The 23,240-nt window shown below is 37.9% G+C and overlaps 1 long non-coding RNA gene across 1 annotated transcript in view; it reads left to right on the forward strand.

Annotated features, from left to right (window-relative positions):
* The first annotated feature begins 595 nt into the window (after positions 1-595).
* The window catches only part of LOC134668052 (uncharacterized), a 47,670-nt gene continuing 25,025 nt past the window's right edge, over positions 596-23,240 (forward strand). The window contains exon 1 of the long non-coding RNA XR_010098714.1: positions 596-805. This is a non-coding gene — a long non-coding RNA (uncharacterized LOC134668052). The remainder of the gene's footprint in view (positions 806-23,240) is intronic.

Here is a 23,240-nt window from a genome sequence, read left to right on the forward strand (position 1 = left end):
TTATTTTGATTTCATATGTTTCATTAGTTACTTTTGTGAAATAAAGGAAGGATGTATTATGTGTTGTTTTGAAAAGATGTGTCCCTCTGAGTTTGTTGCCGGTCCCCATATTGAGCAAAATCTTCTCAGGTCAGAGGTGTAGGTTTGGAGCCGGCCTAGTTTGACTTGAATAAAGATTTAAACGATTTTGTGATCTTTTTATTATCAAATCGATCCCTTGAGTTAAAAAATAGCAATCAGTTCTTTTTATCATTTAGTACTGAAATATAGTAGGCGCTAGTATGGTTAACGAGTCCGAGTGTTTATTTCATGCAATGGTAGCATACTGGTTTAGCTGTGAAGTAATACATCTAAGTGCTGCCCCCCCGCGCCCACCTGCCTTTAGGACCATCGGTATCCGACATATATAAATACAAGTATTCCTATGTAGTACTCGTATAACTTCAGTAAGCCAAGCCCGAACCTGCGCTAGAAGTATCACCCATAAAAAATGCAATTAATTTATTTCTTATTACCGATATGCTATCACTAAATATATCGAAGTCTAAATTAAGTAATACTTTATTTAAACTCATGCCTGCCCTGCACAAGAAACTATTTTTTAGGGTTCCGTAGCCAAATGGCAAAAAACGGAACCCTTATGGATTCGTCATGTCTGTCTGTCTGTCTGTCCGTCCGTATGTCACAGCCACTTTTTTCCGAAACTATAAGCACTATACTGTTGAAACTTGGTAAGTAGATGTATTCTGTGAACCGCATTAAGATTTTCACACAAAAATAGAAAAAAAAAACAATAAATTTTTAGGTTCCCCATACTTAGAACTGAAATTTTTTTTTCATCAAACCCATACGTGTGGGTTATATAGATATAGATAGGTCTTCAAAAATGATATTGAGGTTTCTAATATCATGTTCTTCTAAACTGAATAGTTTGCGCGAGAGACACTTCCAAAGTGGTAAAATGTGTGTGTCCCCCCTGTAACTTCTAAAATAAGAGTATGATAAAACTAAAAAAAATATATAATGTACATTTCCATGCAAACTTCCACCGAAAATTGATTTGAACGAGATCTAGTAAGTAGTTTTTTTTAAATACGCCATAAATCGTAAACCGCAATTTTATTATGTTACTTGCTGCTACGGAACCCTTCATGGGCGAGTCCGACTCGCACTTGGCCGCTTTCTATATTTAGTGGAATTAATTGACGCGCATGTGACACCCTTAATTTAGCAACATCCATAGACTACGAAAACCACTTAGTGTAATAGTAATTTTGCTCAGTCCAGTCAAGTAAATAATTTAAGCAAGGGCAAGAATTTAAAACAGGAATTGTACAATCGCTCCAGAGAGCATAAGAGAGCGTTTCGTAAATTACTGTTGTAAGTCGCATTTATTTTTCACGCCTCTGCAATGGAGAAAGCCTTTTAATATTTGAACTAGAATATAAGGTCTGAGTTTACTTTAAGGAGATACATATAAATACCATAAGACTGTAGGATGTATTAACATTTTGACTGTAGGTAAGTAATATGAGTTCAGAATTGGTAGCCTAGCCGAGAGGCATGAGGTTACTTTCAAACCCCGGTTCGCATCAATCAGTTGTTCGTAACCTGTTCGTAACATACCTATTTGATACATTATTTTATAGGTACCACTAAACTGAAATAGATGTCATATACGATAGAAAAATAAATTAATTAAAAATTAAAAAACACGACTGCGAAAAAGCGAACTGAAAGGACAAAAATAATTTTTAGTTGTGTTAGATACTCAACTTAATGAATGTAAATTAGAATATAAGTGTTCAGTGAAGGTTACAAACAGCAAACGCAAAAGTTTAATGCTCATTTAGGATCGTGACTGTACCAGTGTATTTTATTTCGATTGCAGTCGGGGACCTTGATGTATTGACATTTTCCCATTTAAAAGGTCCCCGACTGCAATTGAAATAAAATACACTGGAGACGAAAAGTGTAAACATATTTTTAACGTCGACTGTACCTACAGAAAGTACGTTCATTGTCGTCGTGTATAGCAATCTAACGTACTTACATCCTTATCGAATCGCACCAAAATCATGGTATGCTTCAAAAGTTGGCTTGGCACCGACTTCAAACATATCAGTTGGTAACGCATAGACTTAAAAAGGATAATATTTTATTTCATCCTTTTTGAAGTCGGTTTTCTTTTTTTTGTAAAAAGTTTTTATTAATTAATTTATTTTATTTTATACTTTTTAGATTTTTGAACCAACCATATTTTTTATGACTTAAGGCAATTTAGTTCCTTCAAGGACCTTTCATCATATTGATCCTTGATATGTTAGCATACAACATGCTAACGGTTTTAGTATGATTTTGTAAGCGTACATCATGTCATGTACTTACGTCGGGCTACGCCTGACCCTTTTAGTATGAGGGCGCCAAAGGCGCCCGGCTTTAGAACGCGTACAGCGCATCACGTACGTCGGGCTACGGCCGTCGCTTTTAGTATGACGGCATCGAAAGCGCCCGGCTTTGGTAAGCGTACAGCGTGTCACGTACGTCGGGCTACGCCCGACGCTTTGAGTATGAGAAAGTCGAAGTCGCTTAGCTTTGGAACGCGTGCAGCTCGCCACGTACGTTGGGCTACGCCCGACACTTTTAGTATGAGGGCGCCGAAGGCGCCCGGCTTTGGATCGCGTACAGCGCACCACGTACGTAGGGCTATGCCCGACGCTTTGAGCATGACAGCGTCGAAGGCGCCCGGCTTTGTTAAGCGTACAGCGTGTCACATACGTCGGGCTACGCCCGACGCTTTGAGTATGAGAAGGTAGAAGTCGCTCAGCTTTGGAACGCGTGCAGCGCGCACGTACGTCGGGCTAGGCCCGACACTTTTAATATGAGAAAGTCGGATTCGCCCAGCTTTGGAACGCGTGTAGCGCGCCACGTACGTCGGGCTACGCCCGACACTTTTAGCATGAGAAAGTCGAACTTTGGAACGCGTACACTTTTACCGACGCTTTGAGTATGTGGGCGCCAAAGGCGCCCGGATTCGGTAAGCGTCAGCGTGTCACGTACGTCGGGCTACGCCCGACACTTTTAGTATGAGGGCGCCGAAGGCGCCCGGCTTTGGAACCCGTCCAGCGCACCACGTACGTCGAGCTACGCCCGACGCTTTGAGTAGGTATGAGGGCGCCGAAGGCGCCCGGATTTGGTAAGCGTACAGCGTGTCACGTATTACGACACTTTTAGTATGAGAAAGTTGAAGTCGCCTAGCTTTGGAACGCGTACCGCGTGCACGTATGTTGGCCTACGCCCGACGCTAATATAATTATATTATTTTATGGTCAGCGGTCTAACTCCTTCCTTTTATTTTAATAAGTATCCTATTTAATAATAATATTTGGTTTTATGAGATTAGCTTCTCTTAACATATTTTGTCATTTAAACTTAAACCCAACATGTCGCATATATATTATTAATCGGCTTTTAAAGCCCTTCATTTTGATACCCCACTCGATAGGTTAATAGGTTTGCATGAAATTTTTATTCTAAAGGTTGCCATATTGTTTTTATAATGACGTCACATAGCCTATGTCATCCGGGATGACGTAAGGATTCTAATGATGTATCGTTCATCTAAATCGGTTAAGGCATTCAGAAGTTAAGGTGGAATAAAGAAACTCACATAAATAAATAGGTAAATAAATATATACATACAAACATGAACGCTGAAAACAATACACTCTTTTTGTTTGGGCAGTCGTGTAAAAAGTTACCACCTTCAGAGCCCAAACCAGCGTCCTCTGCATTCGCCTAGACCCACGCCGAATGGGCGAGTGGTCTAGGCATCTGCCGCGAATGTAGAGAACGCTGGTTATATAAACAATTAAACTCCACAAAACAATTTACTTAAAAAATTCTGTTTCAATTTAATATACCTTTTCAGCTCATACTTAAACACCACTTTATTAATTAAGCATTATTTACCTGTACTTAGACTACTTCTTATTTTTAAAAGTAAGGAGTCGTCGACACCACTTTTCTTTTATAACAAAATCTTTGCTTGCCGTAACCTTCTAATTCATACAATGGCTTCAAAATCTTCTCCAATTCTTCATCAGTCTGATCCCGTTTCTTCGACATTAAATACTTCACGTGACCCCTCATACTGCATTCGTAATATATCATATAGTCACTATTCACAGGCTTATGTGTATAAACTTCGTACATACCGCTAAGGCGTATTGAAGATTTTGGGTCCAGAAAGTAATATTTTGCTGTTTTATTCCCAGCCACTATACCTTTTAGTGGCGGGCCGTAGCCTTGGTCTTTTGCACTCAACAACGCATCATCGAAAGTGAATGTTTCGTTTTGAAGATCATATTTTGCTTTGTATCTATCCAAATCTTCTTTCGCCGGTAAAGTGAAGTTAGTTGTTCCGCAATACTCGTATCCGACGCCATCGCCAGTGAGGCCTTTGACAAACTTGTATATAAAATACCAGGTTCCTGTTAAATAATTAATATCTAATGTTTCGTTGTTCATAAAAATGCAGTATTTCACATTATGTGTGACTTTATCGAAGGTTGTGAGTGGCGTATGGTATTCGTTGACGTCGACCAAATATTGTGTACAGGAAATCGATTTGATGATCAAGAATAATATGAATAGTTTCATTTTCAATACGTGCACTTGTCCGAGTGAAATGTTTATTACTGAATGTTTTAGTTATCTTGGTAATGGTATCGTTAGGGTTAAATGTCATTGATATGATATATTTACCTATGCTAATTAAGAAATCAAACATAAGTGCATACCTAAATACTTTTTGTTGAAAGGAAACCTTATCAAGTTAAATTTAAGGTTGAATATTATTGCCAATTATAGGTATTAGCTCGGGACGATACGAAAATTAAATAGGTAAACGTAGTATAAATCATAATATTGCACCCTAACTTGGCATTATCTGGGTTTTACCTGCTGCTAGTTTTATTTTTGTAGGGCAAGTGGGCGTAAGGTAGTCAAATTAATGCAAAATGTCAAGAAAACTATTATTCCGGGGCCAAACCGGTCCCGCAGAAGCCCGAAACTATGTTAATTTTACATTGATTTAGGAAAGGACGCGTTATTTGTGGAAAAGGGCCTGTTCACGTGAAATACAAAAAGTTTTGGGTTTGAAAAATAGTTTAGCTGTTGCTAGGCTGTTGATTGATGAATTGATGATATAGATACCTCTATCCAAGGCGAGGTCTTTCACACTACGATATAACAGTATAATAAAGAGTACTATCGTACAGTACGGACACTCCCTGCCTCCCGTTGAAAGTGCCGCCCACCCGCTCTCGGGTACCTCACAGTTACCGGCGGGCAAGGACGCGACGACGCGGTGCGCAGAGTGGAGGCCACGTAAAATATTCAAATTACATATTAAGCAAATATTTACAAAACCTGTCAGATCACACTGAAAACAGCACAATATCTATATAAACAAAAATCATGTTTTCAACTTACAATATTTGGTAGCCTGAATTGAAAAAATTTGTTACTCGTTTATACTGATTAATAAAAACTTTTAACAAAAAAAAGAAAACCGACTTCAAAAAGGATGAAATAAAATATTATCCTTTTTACGTCTATGCGTTACCAACTGATATGTTTGAAGTCGGTGCCAAGCCAACTTTTGAAGCATACCATGATTTTGGTGCGATTCGATAAGGATGTACGTTGGATTGCCTTACACGACGACAATGAACGTACTTTCTGCAGGTACAGTCGACGTTAAAAATATGTTTACACTTTTCGTCTTATTACAAAGGAGTAAGGTGCAAAAGTGTAAACATATCTTTGACGTCGACAGTACCTAAGAATACACCTCAGAACACATGATCAAACCTTCTTGGCACAGTCCGTACCATGTTTGTCGGCACGCAAGCGTGAGATTGGGACTGAAGTTATTTCCCGTCCCTTATTCAGAGGACTACATTTCAAAATATAAAACAATTCAAGGATATTACTTTCTTGTCAAATTTCACCTAAAGCGGTTCAATTGTTTAGCCATGAAAAGGCGACAAAGAGGCAGACAGAATTACTTACACATTTATAATAGTTATTAGTACAGTTCTAATGGGATTTATAGTCATAAAGCTGATTATTTTTGACGGGTATTGTTACTACTTGGCTTGGCACCGACTTCAAACATATCAGTTGGTAACGCATAGACATAAAAAGGATAATATTTTATTTCATCCTTTTTGAAGTCGGTTTTGTTTTTTTGTAAAAAGTTTTTATTTTTGCAGTTTTAGCTTTAACGCATTGTTAAGAGCGCGACGCATGAATGAAAAAGAAACATCATGATTAACACTAAATTCGTGTACCTACTTTAATAAATATGTAATCAGGAATTTTCTCGAGGCCGTCTGGGAAATTATAATTCCTGTCACTACACTAAATCCATCCTCCGTCCCGCCACTGACCCAATCCCTCAACCCCCCGATCACTCTACCTCACAGCGCATCAACCCCTGATCCATGAACCCCTCGACCCTGAAACAGCAGCCCTTCAACCGCCATTCCCCGACCCCTTAACTCCTAACCCTAACCCCCGATCAGTAGCCTTACCAGGTTTCCAAAAGTTTGACATTGATTTATTCGCTAGCGTGTGTATAACTTACTTTCTTTGCATCTCGCTCGTACTGGCGTATTAGTGCGAGTGAGATGCATACAAAGATTACAAAGTAAGTTACGAAAATGTTAGCGTCGCTAACTTAGCGAATATGTCAATGTCAAACTCGTGGTAAGGCTACACTTACACTACATCAAATTGGCGGTGTTCGGAAGCAAATGCTCGAGTTACTTTAGAAAACACCGAAATCACTTTACACGTGCCTTTGAAAACTGAGGAGTTCCCTCAATTCCTCATGGATTCCATCATCAGACCAGAACCAAAAATAACACGGAGACACCTTGGAGGTAACTCCTTCCAAACAAAAAAAGAATTACTCAAATCGGATCACAGGTGCCAGAGTAATCGCTGAACATACTACATTAAAAAAAAACATCATCATTATCATCAAAATAATCATTATCATCAGGTCTACTTCATCAAAGTGGTGGTTTTCGGGAGAAAATGCTCGAGTTGCTTAAGAAAACACCCAAATCACCATGCATGTGCCTTTAAAAATTGAGGAGTTCCCTCAATTCCTCATGGATTCCATCATCAGAACAGAACCAAATTAAAATGGGACCAACTCGGAGGTAGCTCCTTTCAAACAAAAAAAGAATTATTCAAATCGGACTACGGATGTCGGAGTAATCGGTGAACGTACATAGAAAAAAAAAATAGCCACAACCGAATACAGAACCTCCTCCTATGAAATGGAAGTCGGTTAAAAATAGGAAACTATTGTATAAAATCGAGCTTAGATACCCACCTTACAGCATAATACGATTCTTATTCCTTCCTAATTCGCGCAATGAGGTTTGAGTCATTAGAGGCCATCGAACTTGACAACGAAATAGCGGGAACCCTAGAACGTCTTAGGGTCTCCCCAAAGATATCGACGCGCATTCGGCAAAAGCCGATAGGAAAAAGCTTTATGTCCACGCAATAAGAGCGAAGAAGCCGACGACGCGTCGGCCGGCGCCGGCCGATGCGAGCCGAGCCGAACGACGACTTTTTCGCTCTTGTTGCGCGGACATAAAGCTTTTTCCTATCGGCTTTTGCCGAATGCGCGTCGATATATTTGGGGAGACCCTTATCTCACTCACACAAGCATGGTACGCCTTCACCTACACGAACTTAGACTGTGTGCGTAGGAACGCGTTTGTTTCATACATTTGATCACCAGTGTCCGAGGTGTGACAACATATAGAAAGTTTAAGGTTGAAAAAAATGCGTACCCAAAACTCGCATTAAATCTTAATTCCACTATAAATTGTATCATGGGATTCATAGGTGTGTTCAATATTTGGAATAAATTTTAGCATAAATAGAAATAGGTATAGGAATGATCAATATAGGCTGTCAATAGGTCTCAATTTAATCTAAAATCGCCTAAATTACTTACATACTATTTCATCGAGACTCCCCAAAGGCAGTCACTTAACTTAATTATTTCCTTGCCATGCAACCGGCTAAAAATAACCGGACTATACCGGATAACGGAAACGGATAGACTTGTTCCACAGACCACTTCACACTGCAATGACATTCAAATTCACTCTTCTTCATTCTTCAAATTCTTTTGTACGATAATAGGTCAGGAAATGAATGCTCAAAAAACGTTGTAGAGGGAAATGCTAGGAACACAATTTTTGACTCCGTAACTTTGTTTAGACTAGTTAGGAGGTGAACATATCAAAAGTCCCCGGCTGTAGCCCCGGTGCTGCGGGGTAGAGGGGGGTAAGAAGGTCGAATTTTTCGGTTTTTCATTGATATCTTGGAAACTTTGCATCTTAGCGACATGACTACTAAGACAAACCGAAAGCTCATAAAATTAGTTACACGTTATATCCAGTCAAATTTTTCGATATCTTGAATAGTTTTTGAGATAGACGCTCTTGAAAGTTTATTTAGGGATTTTAATGTTATCTTGATATCTACATCAGTGATGCTGTTAGGCCATGTTTGGCATCATTTTCGTATAAATCGGGGGTGCTGAATTCATTTATGGTATCACATTGACACTATTCCGAAGTAAAAACAAAATTTAAAAAATATATATTTTTTAAAATCCCTCTTCACGCTTAAACCGCTGAACCAATTTCGTTGAAGTTTGGTACAGAAATAGTTTCAGTCTCGACACAGGACAGAGAATAGTTTTTATAACCAAAAGCATCTTCTGAGGATCTGAAAAGTGGGGTGGAAGTTTGTATGGGGAGTCAGTAACCGCTGAACCGGTTTAGGTGAAATTTAGGATGGTATACATCTGTGATTTAGATGAAAATGATACCTAACATGACTTCAAACCTTACCTTAAGCAGTATGAACCTCAGGAATTCAGTTTCGTCGATGAAGTTGAATTCCCCCCATACTCCATTTCACAACTTTAAAGGATGATTATTGAGATAAAAAGTATCTTATGTCCTGTCTTGGGACTCGAAATATCTGTATACCAAATTACAATTAAATCGGTTGAGCGGTTTAAGCGTGAAGAGGAAATTAAAAAAAAAGTTATTTGTTTAATGTGTATATGTTTTTTCTTAGGAATGGTGTCAATGTGATACCAAAAATGAATTCAGCATCCCCGATTTATACGAAAATGATACCAAACACGGCCTAGCAGCTTCACTAATGTAGATATCAAGATAAAATTTAAAGCCTTAAATAAACTTTCAAGAGCGGATATCTCAAAAACTATTCAAGATATCGAAAAACTTGACTGAATAAAACTTGTAACAATTTTTATCAGCTTTTGGTTTGTCTCAGTAGTCATGTCGCTAAGACGCATAGTTTCCAAGATATTAGTGAAAAACCGAAAAATGAGACCTTCTTTCCCCCCTCTCCCCCCCAGCACCGGGGCTACGGCCGGGGACTTTTGATATGTTCACCTCCTAACTAGTCCAAACAAAGTTACGGAGTCAAAAATTGTGTTCCTAGCATTTCCCTCTATAACTTCTTATTTCTTGGCCTATAAGTTTTCTTTTGTGCAATAAAGTTTAAATAAATAAATAAATTCTAACTGGATTTCCAGATTTAGCATCCATTAAACACTCATTATTTTCTTCTAGCCGTTTTCAGCCACAGCGACTGCGTTTTACCGCTGAATGCGTTGGTTATTTTTTTTTCACTCTAAACAATTCCCACACAACCAACATGTTAAAAATTTCAATAAAAATAAACTCCTAAGGCCACCAGGCGTGGCTCACTCCACGATTTCGTCGCGTTGCTAGAAGTACATGCGGCCCACACCAATTTTGGTGTGTAGCAGTAGTAGTTGCTGCGCATCGCTACGGAACGGGTGCCTGCTCGCGCTTGCGCCACCTAGCGGTCGTCATATCTGTCGAAATAGACGCGTTTTGTTAGAGAGTGAACCTTCTGCACCTAGAGTTAGACCAAGAAAAGTCTGCAGCGACTTTGATAGCCCACGCAGTGCAAGTGTTATTTTAAACGTCAAACATCTATGCAATTATGACGTATGAATAACAGTTGCATTACGTGGGCTATCAAAATCACTGCAGACTTTTCTTGATCTAACTCCTAGTACTATTATTTATTTTATTCTGTGGTAAGATAGAGTCTGGCTACTGAAATATTACCCAAAGTTTTGGCGGGAAATTCAAAAAATCTTGGGCTGGTCACACTGTGTGTAGTAGGATTTATAGTTTTGATACTAGAAAATATTTTTGATTTTCCGTGCACACGTAAGGTACCTGATAAAATAAGTTAAATATACGTTGACGTGCACTCAAAGTCAGCTCACATAATTTATACCACTATTTAAAGTACAGTTAACGACAAACACATAAGTTTACGGTCCAATGTTTTGATTTTATTGATATTTTCTAGAACTTCTAGTTTATCCGTTTTTTTTTACACACTTGTTTCAGGTATTAATAAATGCACGTACTTAATCAAAGTTATAGGGAAATGTTAGAAATAGTACTTAAAGTATCAAAATATTATTAGAGCACCAACCTACTAAATTATTTACGACTTGTAAACATTGCAGTTTTTCGTTAATAATCGCTTCACGTCGACTTCGCACATTGTCTTAATTATTTAAGAGCTTAAATAATAGTTTGCGGACCACACTCGGCATAGTCATTATTAATATTATTTAAGTGTTATTTAAAATAAACGCCTTATAAACCGCAAACAATTTGAATGAATGACATAAATTGACAACAGACTTTTAACTTTTTTTAAAAGCATAGACAATTGGTGATGCAACAAGGAAATATTTGTCAACAAAATTTGGCTAGCCAGACTCTAGATAGAAACATTTATTGCCACAACAAGGATTTTAGGTTACAATTATTTTTAACACTAACATCAAAAATGTTTTGGCGGCGTAGTTTCCTTCATAATTGGGGAGTCTGCTGAGTTAATCTATGGTTGACCCAGATGTCGATACGTGCCGATAGCCGGCCTGAACTCCCTGACCCCTCTGACCCCTTGACCCCCATTTAGTAGATACAATCACAGCAAACACGGGTAAACACGAGTACAGGTGGCATGCACAGTTTATTGAACAGGTACCTTAATATTAAAAATAGGTAGGTGATCAATCTCCATGAAAGTCCTACCGTGAGGTCGGGATAAAGCCCTAAATCACCCTGTATGTGTATGAGACGTGAGCAGAATCAACCCTACGCATTCAGTAAATGATAAGCTGGGTGCCATTCCTCTTTTGTTGAAATAGTTATTTGTTTTACATGGGGGCAAAGTTGTTGTTTAACCGCTCGTGCTAATATTGATACCCGAGCAAGCGAAAGATTCCAAAATTGAACCAAGAGCGTAGCGAGTAGTTCGAAAAATGGAATCTTGAGCGTTGCGAGGGTTTCAAAGCACGAGGGTTAAACAAAATTTGCCCCCGAGTGAAACACAAAATTTTTCACCACACCAACCCGAAGCAAATAGTAAATGTAAAATATCAAACAAAATAAACCAAATCAAATCCAAATGAATGTTATTAAATATTTATCATCCAAAATCATCATTTAAAAGTCAATTGTACCATCAAACATAAGAAAACAACTCAAAATTTGCATTTAATTACTTTGCCTCACATGCGAATAAAATGCAACTTTGCTATTAGTTTTTGAAGTGCAAAGTAAGCCTTTCCGAGGTGGTGTGGTGAAAACATTTTTGTAATCTTGACGACATTAATTTGAATACTTCTCTCTTCGAGCAACACCGGGCAGGGAGACGGCAAATGAGATGACATTTCACATAGGGACATTTCAAGCATATTTTATTTATTTGAATTGTATTGATTATTTTTATATTGTTTTATTTTATTTTAATGAATTGTAATTTAATTGAAATGGACCTAATTAATGAATAACCCTTTTGACATGTAAAGTTTGTAATTTTATGAATAAATGAATATGAATATGAATATATTATGACTAGCGACCCGCCCCGGCTTCGCACGGGTTGACAAATTATACACCTAAACCTTCCCCAAGAATCACTTTATTGATAGGTGAAAACCGTAAGAAAATCCGTTCAGTAGTTTTTGAGTTTATCGCGAACAAACACACAAACAGACAGACGCGCGGGACTTTGTTTTATACGGTATAGTGATATTAGTGATATAACTGGAATATCTGTGACATTACACACAGACACACACGTAAGTATCATTGCCATTTTGGCTACGGAACTCTAGAAACTTTGTAAAATACGAAAAGTAAAATGATCTCTTGAAAGAAAGAGACAGCCTTAAGTGAGACGAATGGACGTCCGGCCATGATTAATGTCGGGCCTAAAAACCGATCTCGCTCTAACATGGAGATTACTCAATTGAATAAGGCTTTTATTCAATTTTGTAATTTATTTCGTTAGGTTTTGTCTCATGTTTGAGTTTCATTATTTGCAAATGTTTCATTATTGTTATTTGTTTTGTGAGTCTTTTGTGTTTTGGGAGTTTACTTTTAAAGTCAAAAACGCATGTCTAAAATTACAATACAAAGAAATACACAACTTACACTTAAGTAATTAAAAAACAAACTACATTTAGAATGTGACTGGGGACCGTAGGGCTGGCAGAAAATAATAGTATCTTTACTATATCGTATCTAGTTAATCTCTTATTCATTTCCCAAATCGCGCAGACTGTCTTGTACTAATCTACTTTAATAAATATGTATTTTAATCAGGAATTTTCTCGAGTCCGTCTGGGAAATTATAATTCCTGTCACTACACTAAATCCATCCCCTGCCCCGCCACTGACCCAATCCCTCAACCCCCCCCCCCCGATCACTCAACCTCACAGCGTATCAACTCCTGATCCATGTACCCCTCGGCCCTGAACCAACACCCCTTCAACCACCATTACCCGACCCCTCAATCCCCGACCCCTTAACTCCTAACCCTAACCCCCGATCAGTAGCCTTACCAGCTTACCAAGAGTTTGACATTGATTTATTCGCTAGTGTTTATGTAACTTACTTTCTTTGCATCTCGCTCGTACTGGCATATTAGTGCGAGCGAGATGCATAAAAAGTAAGTTACGAAGACGTTAGCGTCGCTAACTTAGCGAATATGTCAATGTCAAACTCGTGGTAAGGCTACACTAGCACTACATCAAATTGGCGGTGTTCGGAAGCAAATGCTCGAGTTACTTTAGTAAACACCGAAATCACTTTACACGTGCCTTTAAAAACTGAGGAGTTCCCTCAATTCCTCATGGATTCCATCATCAGACCAGAACCAAAAATAATTATTATTTATTATTATTATTATTATTTATTTATTCCATAATTTAACATTTACAGTCAAGCTACACATGTTAAAAGGAGTGACATTATATAAACATTGAGAGTAAGATTTTACTTAAGTACTAACTATACAATAATTGAGCTCGGCGTCGTTATTGACTCCAGGTATCGGCTACTAACTGACAAAAACCTAGGTTCCGTGGATTGGAATATGTCAAATTCGCTGTCGCTGTCCAATATATCGTTCAGGAGAGACAATGCGCGGTGCAGCGGTGAGTGGGATAATGCCCGGGTCCGCGCCGCCGGGACTGCAAACAGCGCGCGGCGACGAGGGCGCAGCTGAATACTGCTGTGGACAGGTACTCGAAACGGGACAAGTGCTAGCAACTGAGGGTTATGTATTTGGCCACGGATTAGGAGATAAAAGTATCTTACGAGTGCCACATTTCTTCTGGCCTCGAGGGTGGTGTAGTTAACCATTCCGAGAATATATAGACTGGGGTACATGTATGGATAGTAACCATAGAGTTTATTATATAGATGACGAATGAACGATTTCTGGACCCTCTCCAACATAAGTGTGTAGTGTTGTTCATGGGGACTCCAAATTATCGCATTCGTCTCAAGTCGGCTTCGTACATACGCGTTGTACAGTATTCTAAGTGCATTCTGTGCACTGAAGGATTTTGATTGGCGGATTACAAAACCTAGGCATTTTCTTGCAGCCTTACTGGCGCTGACAATGTGGTCATTGAATGTGAGCTGTTGATCGAATATTGTGCCAAGATCATGAACTGATGCAACTTGCTGCAGAGAATTATTTCCGATCCTGTAATAACATTTTTGAGGATGTCGAGCACGGGTGTATGACATGACTGAGCATTTCTCTACGTTCAGAGACAACTTGTTTTGGACACTCCAAGCACAGACACTATCAATGTCTTGCTGCAACTTTAGACAATCCTCATAATGACCAACCGGTTTGACTAATTTTAGGTCGTCAGCAAACATTAAGCAAGTAGAATGCCTAATATTTGCTGGCAGGTCATTAACTAAGACCAGAAAAATGAGAGGACCCAGGTTACTACCCTGACCAATGCCTGAGTGTACTGGGTACAGATCAGACCTACATTGGCCATATTGCACATACTGTTGCCTCCCTGACAAGTAAGAGGCTAAGAAGGATAAGAGCTGACGGGAAAATCCAGCTAAAGCCATTTTCCCAAGTAGTACGTCGTTATTTACTGTGTCAAAGGCTTTTCGATAGTCAAAATAGGCAACATCGACCTGTTTTTTATTATCTAGGCTATTGGCAATTACGGTTGTTGCGTTTATAAGGTTCGATGAGGTCGAACGCTTTGATAAGAACCCATGCTGCTCATCGCAGAACCAGCCTTTGAGATGCCGATTTATGTGTGAGCAGAGGACACTTTCAAAAATTTTCCCGAATATGGATAACACCGCAATTGGCCTGTAGTTTTGAACGTCCGTTTTTGAACCAGTTTTGTGTATCGGCAGTACTTTTGTTATTTTCCAGGCCGAGGGAAATGTCTTCAAGTCTAGGGCGAGGTTAAGAATTACTCGTAGAGGCTGCACGAATACTTCTCGACAGTCCTTGACTATAAACTGAGGAATCCCATCAGGACCTTGAGTGTGTTTAGAGCGCAAGCGTGCTATTGCTTTACGGACATCATCCTCACTAATGTTATCAATAGTTACATGGCGATGGGTTTCTTGGATACCGCGTGCAGTTGCGGTTGCTTGTGCGACAGATACATCAAGGGTTGGAGGTGTCTGTAGATAGACATTTCTGAAAAAGTCAGCAAACGAATCGGCAACTTCCTTAGGGGACAAGTTTACAAAAGTTGCTGGTTGGTTAGACATCCTACGGAATATAATACGCTATAATACGGAAACACCTTGGAGCCAACTCCTTCCAAACAAAAAAAGAATTTCTCAAATCGGATCACAGGTGCCGGAGTAATCGCTGAACATCTTCTCTCTGAACAGTTCTAAAAAAACATCATCATTATCATCAAAACAATCATCATCATCAGGTCTACTTCATCAAAGTGGTGGTTTTCGGGAGAAAATGCTCGAGTTGCTTAAGAAAACACCCAAATTACCATGTATGTGCCTTTAAAAATTGAGGAGTTCCCTCAATTCCTCATGGATCCCATCATCAGAACAGAACCAAATTAAAATGGGACCAACTCGGAGGTAGCTCCTTTCAAACAAAAAAAGAATTACTCAAATCGGACTACGGATGCCGGAGTAATCGGTGAACGTACATAGAAAAAAAAATAGCCACAACCGAATACAGAACCTCCTCCTTCTATGAAATGGAAGTCGGTTAAAAAGGGAATTTGCTTCAATGAGTTGTTAGTGCAGTTATTGACAAAAGTTTCACTCAAAGACGAAAACAATTTAATATGCAGACATGCATACACATTCAGAAAGAATTGCCTTAAAAATATACCTACAGTTAAAAATTGAATCGATATATTTGTTTGTTTATCTTTCCCATCACTACTAAATCATCGACACTTTTACCCCTGCCCTGGCTGTGCGTTACAAGTCAATTTTGACCTGTTCATTAATTCGTCTATAAAAGCTCAACCAACGGTCATCAACTTCGGCGAAAGCAATATAAGGGTCTCCCCAGATATATCGGCGCGCAGTCGGCAAAAGACGATAGGAAAAAATGTTGTCGTTCGGCTCGGCTCGCATCGGCCGGCGGCGCGGCGCCAGCCGACGCGTCGACGGCTTTTTCGCTCTTATTGCGCAGACATAAAGCTTTTTCCTATCGGCTTTTGCCGAATGCGCGTCGATTGATCAGGGGAGATCCTTAGGTAGGTTAGTTATTAAGGTGGTTCGCTTTTCATACAAAATTCAATCAAAGCTCATTAAGTAACTACACACTATTACCCCCTTATTCATAAACATGCTACAAACCTCAATTAGCTAATAATCATTTGTCCTTATCTGTCATTTTTACTTATGTATTTGTAAGAAAGGGATAAAACATAATTTAACTAAATCAGTTCCGTAAACTTTTATGAATAAGGGGGTTAGTACACAAATATTTCCGCATTTATCTTCTTTCGAATATTCGTTTGCGCGAAATTAACAGGAAAACAATGTTTCATACAGAAATCATGCAAAAATCATAGTTAACTTTTCATCAATTTTACGTATGTGTGTGTCACAAATGTCGTGTACAGATATATTTGCGACGTTGCCATACCATTTCCGACGTTGCCGGGCTGACCACGGCTCGAATTTGGAGTGCCGCCATGTTTAGTGCAATTTTGTTGACACTGATATTTGACAGGTAGTTAATTGACCTAAGCGAGAAGTTCGTCAGCTTAGCTAAGAACTATCATGGCGATGGCGTGTTATGCAAACAGTCGCTTTTTTGCTTGCAAACGGAAGATTCCCGGTTCGATCCCCCCATTGTATGCTGGAACATAACTTTTTGTATTTTTGTTACACCTAAATTTCGTATTGTTTTTTTATTTTTATTTAATTTTTCTTATTATCATAAATCGATTATTAAGTATGGGCTACACGTATTCTTTTATTTTTACAAAGATAATTAGAAATTATACTCTACCTAATCTCTCTGATTTTTACAATCAGGACATCCTCACTGCAACAAAAACCGGGCAAGTGCGAGTCGGACTCGCGCACGAAGGGTTCCGTGCCATAATGCAAAAAAAAAAAGCAAAAAAGAAACGGTCACCCATCCAAGTACTGACCACTCCCGACGTTGCTTAACTTTGGTCAAAAATCACGTTTGTTGTATGGGAGCCCCATTCAAATCTATATTTTATTCTGTTTTTAGTATTTGTTGTTATAGCGGCAACAGAAATACATCATCTGTGAAAATTTCAACTGTCTAGCTATTACGGTTCGTAAGATACAGCCTGGTGACAGACGGACGGACGGACGGACGGACGGACGGACGGACGGGCGGACGGACAGCGAAGTCTTAGTAATAGGGTCCCGTTTTACCCTTTGGGTACGGAACCCTAAAAAGAAGTGTATAAAATTTCCTGTGGTTAAAAATAATGGATTTTGTCTATGAATGAAAAACACAATTATTACTATAGTTTGTTTTTTTTAGCATTAGAAATAAGGTAAACAATCTTGACGTGTCTTTTAATTGAAAAACACATTTTAAAAATAAGTTACGGCAAATATGTAACAATTGGGTAGGTAAAGTTTTTTGAAGATAGGCAAATTATATTTTTTCCCGATAGTATTCATTATAGCGATCACGGAAATGCAGCTCTTTTATTTTTATATCATTTTATTGATTAAATATAATTTTTTTAAATATAAATGATCGATATGACGTTTGTGAGGTGAAATGGCAGACTCGAGTAATTAATTCCTTGGCGCGTAGTAAATGGGACGAGATAGAAAAAAAATCGATGTCAACTGTCAGTGTCATTCTTGGAAAATAACTTGCAAATAATTGGAAAATAATGGTCGGACGAAACATTTGTGTTTTCTTGTAATTGGATGTCGGTGTGATTTCTAGAATAAGTATTTTTAACGTCCCTAGCACGATCAACACGGATATTTTGATAATGATAACGATTGCTTTCGACTACTTGGCACTGCTTCTTGGAGAACATTTTCATTAACACCTCCACCACGACTCTTGGACTGCTACACGAGTCATTTTGGATCTCAGTATCAACACAATAGATGGAGACGATCCCGGAAACGTTCGAATGGAAATAGAATATTACAGAGATGAACTCAAAGTGCGTCGTACCGTCTTGTAGGAAGTACAGACGTTACTTTCCAAATTCAGCGTATTTGAGCACACCAAAGTCTTTAACAGCGATTCGGTGCCAAGCTTTGAAGATATATTGGCCAAAATGGTAACTTATACGTTTGTGAGGACTATATAAACGTGATTGTTGTATTATACATACATAATGATTAAGATTGTAATAGTGTTAATAACTAGGTCGTTATTGGCTATTATACAGGGCGTCCCACGGCTATGCCACATGGAGGGAAAGTACCCTAAATATTGTAGATGGAACATTTTACTGAAAGAAGACATTATTTTAATTTTAAAAACAATTTAAACTGCATTCATAGATTTTTGAATAATTACATGGTTGAACCGGGAATCGAACCCGCCGCACGAGAAAAAAAATCATCCTGTAGCTTTATCATACCGATCGAAAGGCTTGATCATAAGGATTATTTTTTGCTAAAGAACATAGTGTCAGAAACAAAAGGAAGACCATGAATTTTAACATTTGCAGTTTAAATATGGGCTCGGCAAGGTGTTCACAATATCTGAACACGCACGCCCTGATAATAGAGGCGTGTTCAGATATTTATGAGCACCCTAGCTGCACCAATATATCTGATGGCGACTGTACTTTAGAAAACTTATAATATAAATCCAAAATAATATAATATAAATCCAGTAAATTTCGTTTCGTTTTATTTTAAAATCCACAAATTATTATCCTTAAGCATTAACATTACAACAGTATATAGAATCACGCTGTGTGGCGTGCCCTTGAAGAGAGTTGAGAGGTTCAAATATGGTCAATATGGATAAGTATGTCTGTAGGGTAAATGTGCTTCACGTTGGGGCCTGTTTACATATTGATTAGTGTTGATTGCGGGTTTAATACATTTGCCACTATACACAAGTAGCAAGTGTATCAACTCGCAAAAATACTACATTTTTGCTTCCATTGAGGTATACATAGTAAGCACTATTCTCAAATTATGTGAGGAAATAAAACAAATTCAATTTAGTAAAGCGTATTTAATAGGGGTAAAGTGACGCGAATACAATTAAAAAAACACCCAAGTAGCATTGCAAGCTGTATATAAGCTGTATTAAAGTTTATTTGTATACTATAAGCTGTACAGTTAGGCTGTACAAAGGCTGTATAAGCGCTTATACAGCCCTTGTAAGTAAAAAAAGGGCCCAAATTATACAGCCTTTGGCGTTATTAGAGCTGTAGAGTAGCTGTATAAGCAATACATAAGCTGCATAATAGCTGCATTACAGCTATATTTCGGTGTAACAGGAAACCTTAACACTACAGATAATCTCTTATAAGTACGATATAAGAATATAAGTTTTAAATGAGTTATAAGAAAGAATTACAAGAGAATAATAATCATTTACGAAACTAAAATGTCTTAATCTTGTTAATTCGTAATATAGCTAGTAATGGCGACAATAAAGTGTTATAGTGGATGGTAAAAGTAAATATTATACAGGACTTGAATGGAATATTACATTATTGGTAAGTGCGGATTATTATTTATTGTGAACCTGTGTATCTTTTCTGGCAAAATATTTACGCGCCTGCAAAATAACAAAGAGAAACCATAAGGAAAATATCAAAAATCGGTAAAGTTACTGTTTGTTTTTAAGGTTAGAGTATCAAAAATGTTTATAAATATTAATTCTAAGGCTAAACAATTTATTTTAGCTGGTAATCATAACACGGCGTTAGTCTGCTAAATATTTGCAAGTATTTCTTTAATTATATTTACAAATACGTTTTTTTTTTATTGTAAAATGGCGACAATTTTTAAACAGCCTACAGGATAGTTGGAGAGCATTATAATCTTAGTAGCTGTGCTGTGTAATAAATGGAGTGTATTTTACAGCTTTTGTAATTAAAACAGCTTTATAATAGAATATTTGTATTCGTTTGGCTGTATTTCGGTTCTCCGTACATAAGTTATAATTCTCTTTAGAGATCCGTATAACAAATAAAAAACCTGTATTGTAACTATCATATATTCCTTTAGTTTTATAATACACTTATTTTCAGAAATCATTATTACACTACTATACTTATACGAGTGTAAAATTACGCCAAAAGATTGTTATAAGCGACTCTATCAGTAATACAGAAAAAAGCTGTACTGTAGCTGCCATTTATTCATTTGGTTTTATAATACCCTTACAGACAGAAGTTATACAACTACTATTCTTATAGGAGAGTAAGATTACGCCATAAGAAATAGCTTTAAAACGGGGTTGACAGATACATTTGTACAGCTACAAGTGCCAAGTGATACTACAATACAGCATGTATACAGCTTTTACGATAAAATTAGCTTGTAGTGTTTCACAACACTTAATGTTTTAAAACGGAGTTGACAGATACTTTTGTACAGCTAAAAGTGCCAAGTGTTACTACAATACAGCCTGTATACAGCTTTTACGATAGAATTAGCTTGTAGTCTCTCACAACACTTTTAGTTTTATAGTAGATTTTTTATATTCTGATAAAGCACCCCATGCTTCCGCAGAATCCTTTATAATGATTTTATACAGCTTGAGCTGTATAATGTCTGTAAAGTACCTTTTATACAGCTTAAATCTTTTCTGACACTCTTATACGTCCCTTAAATCACTCTAAGTTCTTAATTGGCTGCTATATTGATGTTGCCGACACTTCCATGCTACTTGGGCAACGCATATTCTTAGTTTATATTAAATGTAGATGGCTTTTTAGTTTTCACTTGGTCACAGAAATACGCTAAAAACCACTTTCAGAGTAGGTGTTTCTTGCGTTTTGGCTGTCCTTCTTGTGTCCTTCCACAGCATGAGCATGTCGTAAGTCCTGTTGTATTTGTCCCAGGACTTAGCAGGAAGCTAGTTATTCATTATTAAGTTTGCTTCTGCTTTAAAATGAGGCGGTGCATGCCGTCTATTCCAGGTCGTTTTCGTCACTTGAACTCATTTTGTTTATTACGAGTATTAAAATAACAAGCGGTAACTTATTGAGTATTGCACAACGAATAAACTTTGCCGCCTTTTATTTGCATAATTTTTAAAATTATATTATCATAGATACAAAGCATACGGTACGCGCCTGCGTCAATCCGCGCGCACCGCGCAGCGCCCTTTCGCGGTGCTAAAGCGGTATCCAGACGGGACTGATCAAATCGGTCGATTTGATCAGAAATGAAATTGGCGTCAATCTCCAATTTTAGATTTATGGTGATATTAGACCCATTTAAATTGAAAAAATGCCCCATAACGAAAATACTAGCCTCACAAATTGGTGTTCTTGTGTCCGCACCTCATTTTATTGGTCATTATCGGCGGTTGAATTCGGCGAGCCAAATTGGCGTTTGCGTCCGTACGTCCCGATTCGATCGGGCAATTTAATTAGATTGGCGAAAAATTGACTAATTTGGATACGCCTTAAGCAACATCGAGTTCACGATAATTTGACATATAATAATAATAGATTTTTAGCATAAGTTGCATTTCATAAAACTTAACCCAAATCATTTGTACATTTTCAAGTCAAAGATAAAGACATGTTGGTTTTAAAATTTTAATAAGTATAGACCATAACATTGTCATGATCTTGTAACATTGTTAAAATAAGAGAGTCTCCCATTTTCATTTTATTGCATTTTTTATAAAATGTCTTTAGATTCTCGGGATATCTTGGTCCTAATTCGATTGCTCTTTTTTATGGAAATAATTATATCCTTCAGATTCACAGGATGCTCGAGGCTTAGCCGAATAACACTGCAAGGAAGTATGTCATGGCTCAATGGTTCTAATTAGCCATCAGTATAATACCGCCAATGAATGTTTACATCCACCTGAAAATAAGAACAACATTCATAAAATGAGGATAACCACACAAAACTAACAGATGGTTGAAATTGTTAGAAAAAATTAGACCGATTTCTTGTTTACGAACTTAACAGCTCATGGCAATTTAATAATAAAAATCAAAACACAAGTGAAGAAAGTTTTCTGTACCTATGTATTTCACGGATACGTACTCCTGTACGGCCATTGCTCCTCTAATTCAACGGCATTGTGCTTATCACTGTTATGATAATAATTTCAAATTTGTAGAATCTGCTCGCAATCTCGTATGAACTCGCTTATTTTTCTTGCAAAACTCTGTCCAAGGGTCAGCGTAGGGGCCGTCGTGTAGGGGTGGGGAAGAAAACGTTGTCCAATAATTTATGCAGTGCCAAGTTATCGAAAGTAAATTCAATCTTTGTCCAAATACGCGCAGATGTCGTGGGGAATCAGAAGTCCGTGGGTCGTGCTGAGGTCGCCGAAAATCTCAATGATAACATTAATAGCAACTCGCAAGGTAACATGAGGCTTGTCCGTTATTTTTCGGGAATCAGAGCTAAGTGACACTGACAGTTGACATCGATTTTTTTTCTATCTCGTCCCATTTACTACGCGCCAAGGAATTTATTACTCGAGTCTGCCATTTCACCTCACAAACGTCATATCGATCATTTAAAAAATTATATTTAATCAATAAAATGATATAAAAATAAAAGAGCTGCATTTCCGTGATCGCTATAATGAATACTATCGGGAAAAAATATAATTTGCCTATCTTCAAAAAACTTTACCTACCCAATTATAAATCTAATACGATCATTTATATTCTTCTGCTTTCATAAGTAATCGTTTTTGATTTTTAAAAAACCTGATAACACTGAGTATGTGGGGGAAACGCTGCTGGCCTAGCGGAAAGCAATTCGGAGGTCGCGGGTTCTAACCCCGGCTCGTACCAATGATTTTTCGAACTTTTGAACGAAATAGCATTTGATACCTACCTATTTATACACCGATACCTATTTTTCGGTGAAAGAAAACAATGTGAGGAAACCGGACTAATCCAAATAAGTTTACTCTCTGGATTGGAAGGTCAGGGCAGTCGCTTTCGTAAAAACTAGTGCGCATGCCAATTCTGGGATTAGTTGCCAAGCGGAGATTGAATATCTGGGAGACCGACCAAAGCTTACAAAACAAAAACTCAAAAATGCGCGTTTTCTCATAGACCTAGCTAAGAGATCAA

The sequence above is a fragment of the Cydia fagiglandana genome, chromosome 10, assembly GCF_963556715.1.
Source record: "Cydia fagiglandana chromosome 10, ilCydFagi1.1, whole genome shotgun sequence".
Classification (NCBI taxonomy): Eukaryota; Metazoa; Arthropoda; class Insecta; order Lepidoptera; family Tortricidae; genus Cydia; species Cydia fagiglandana.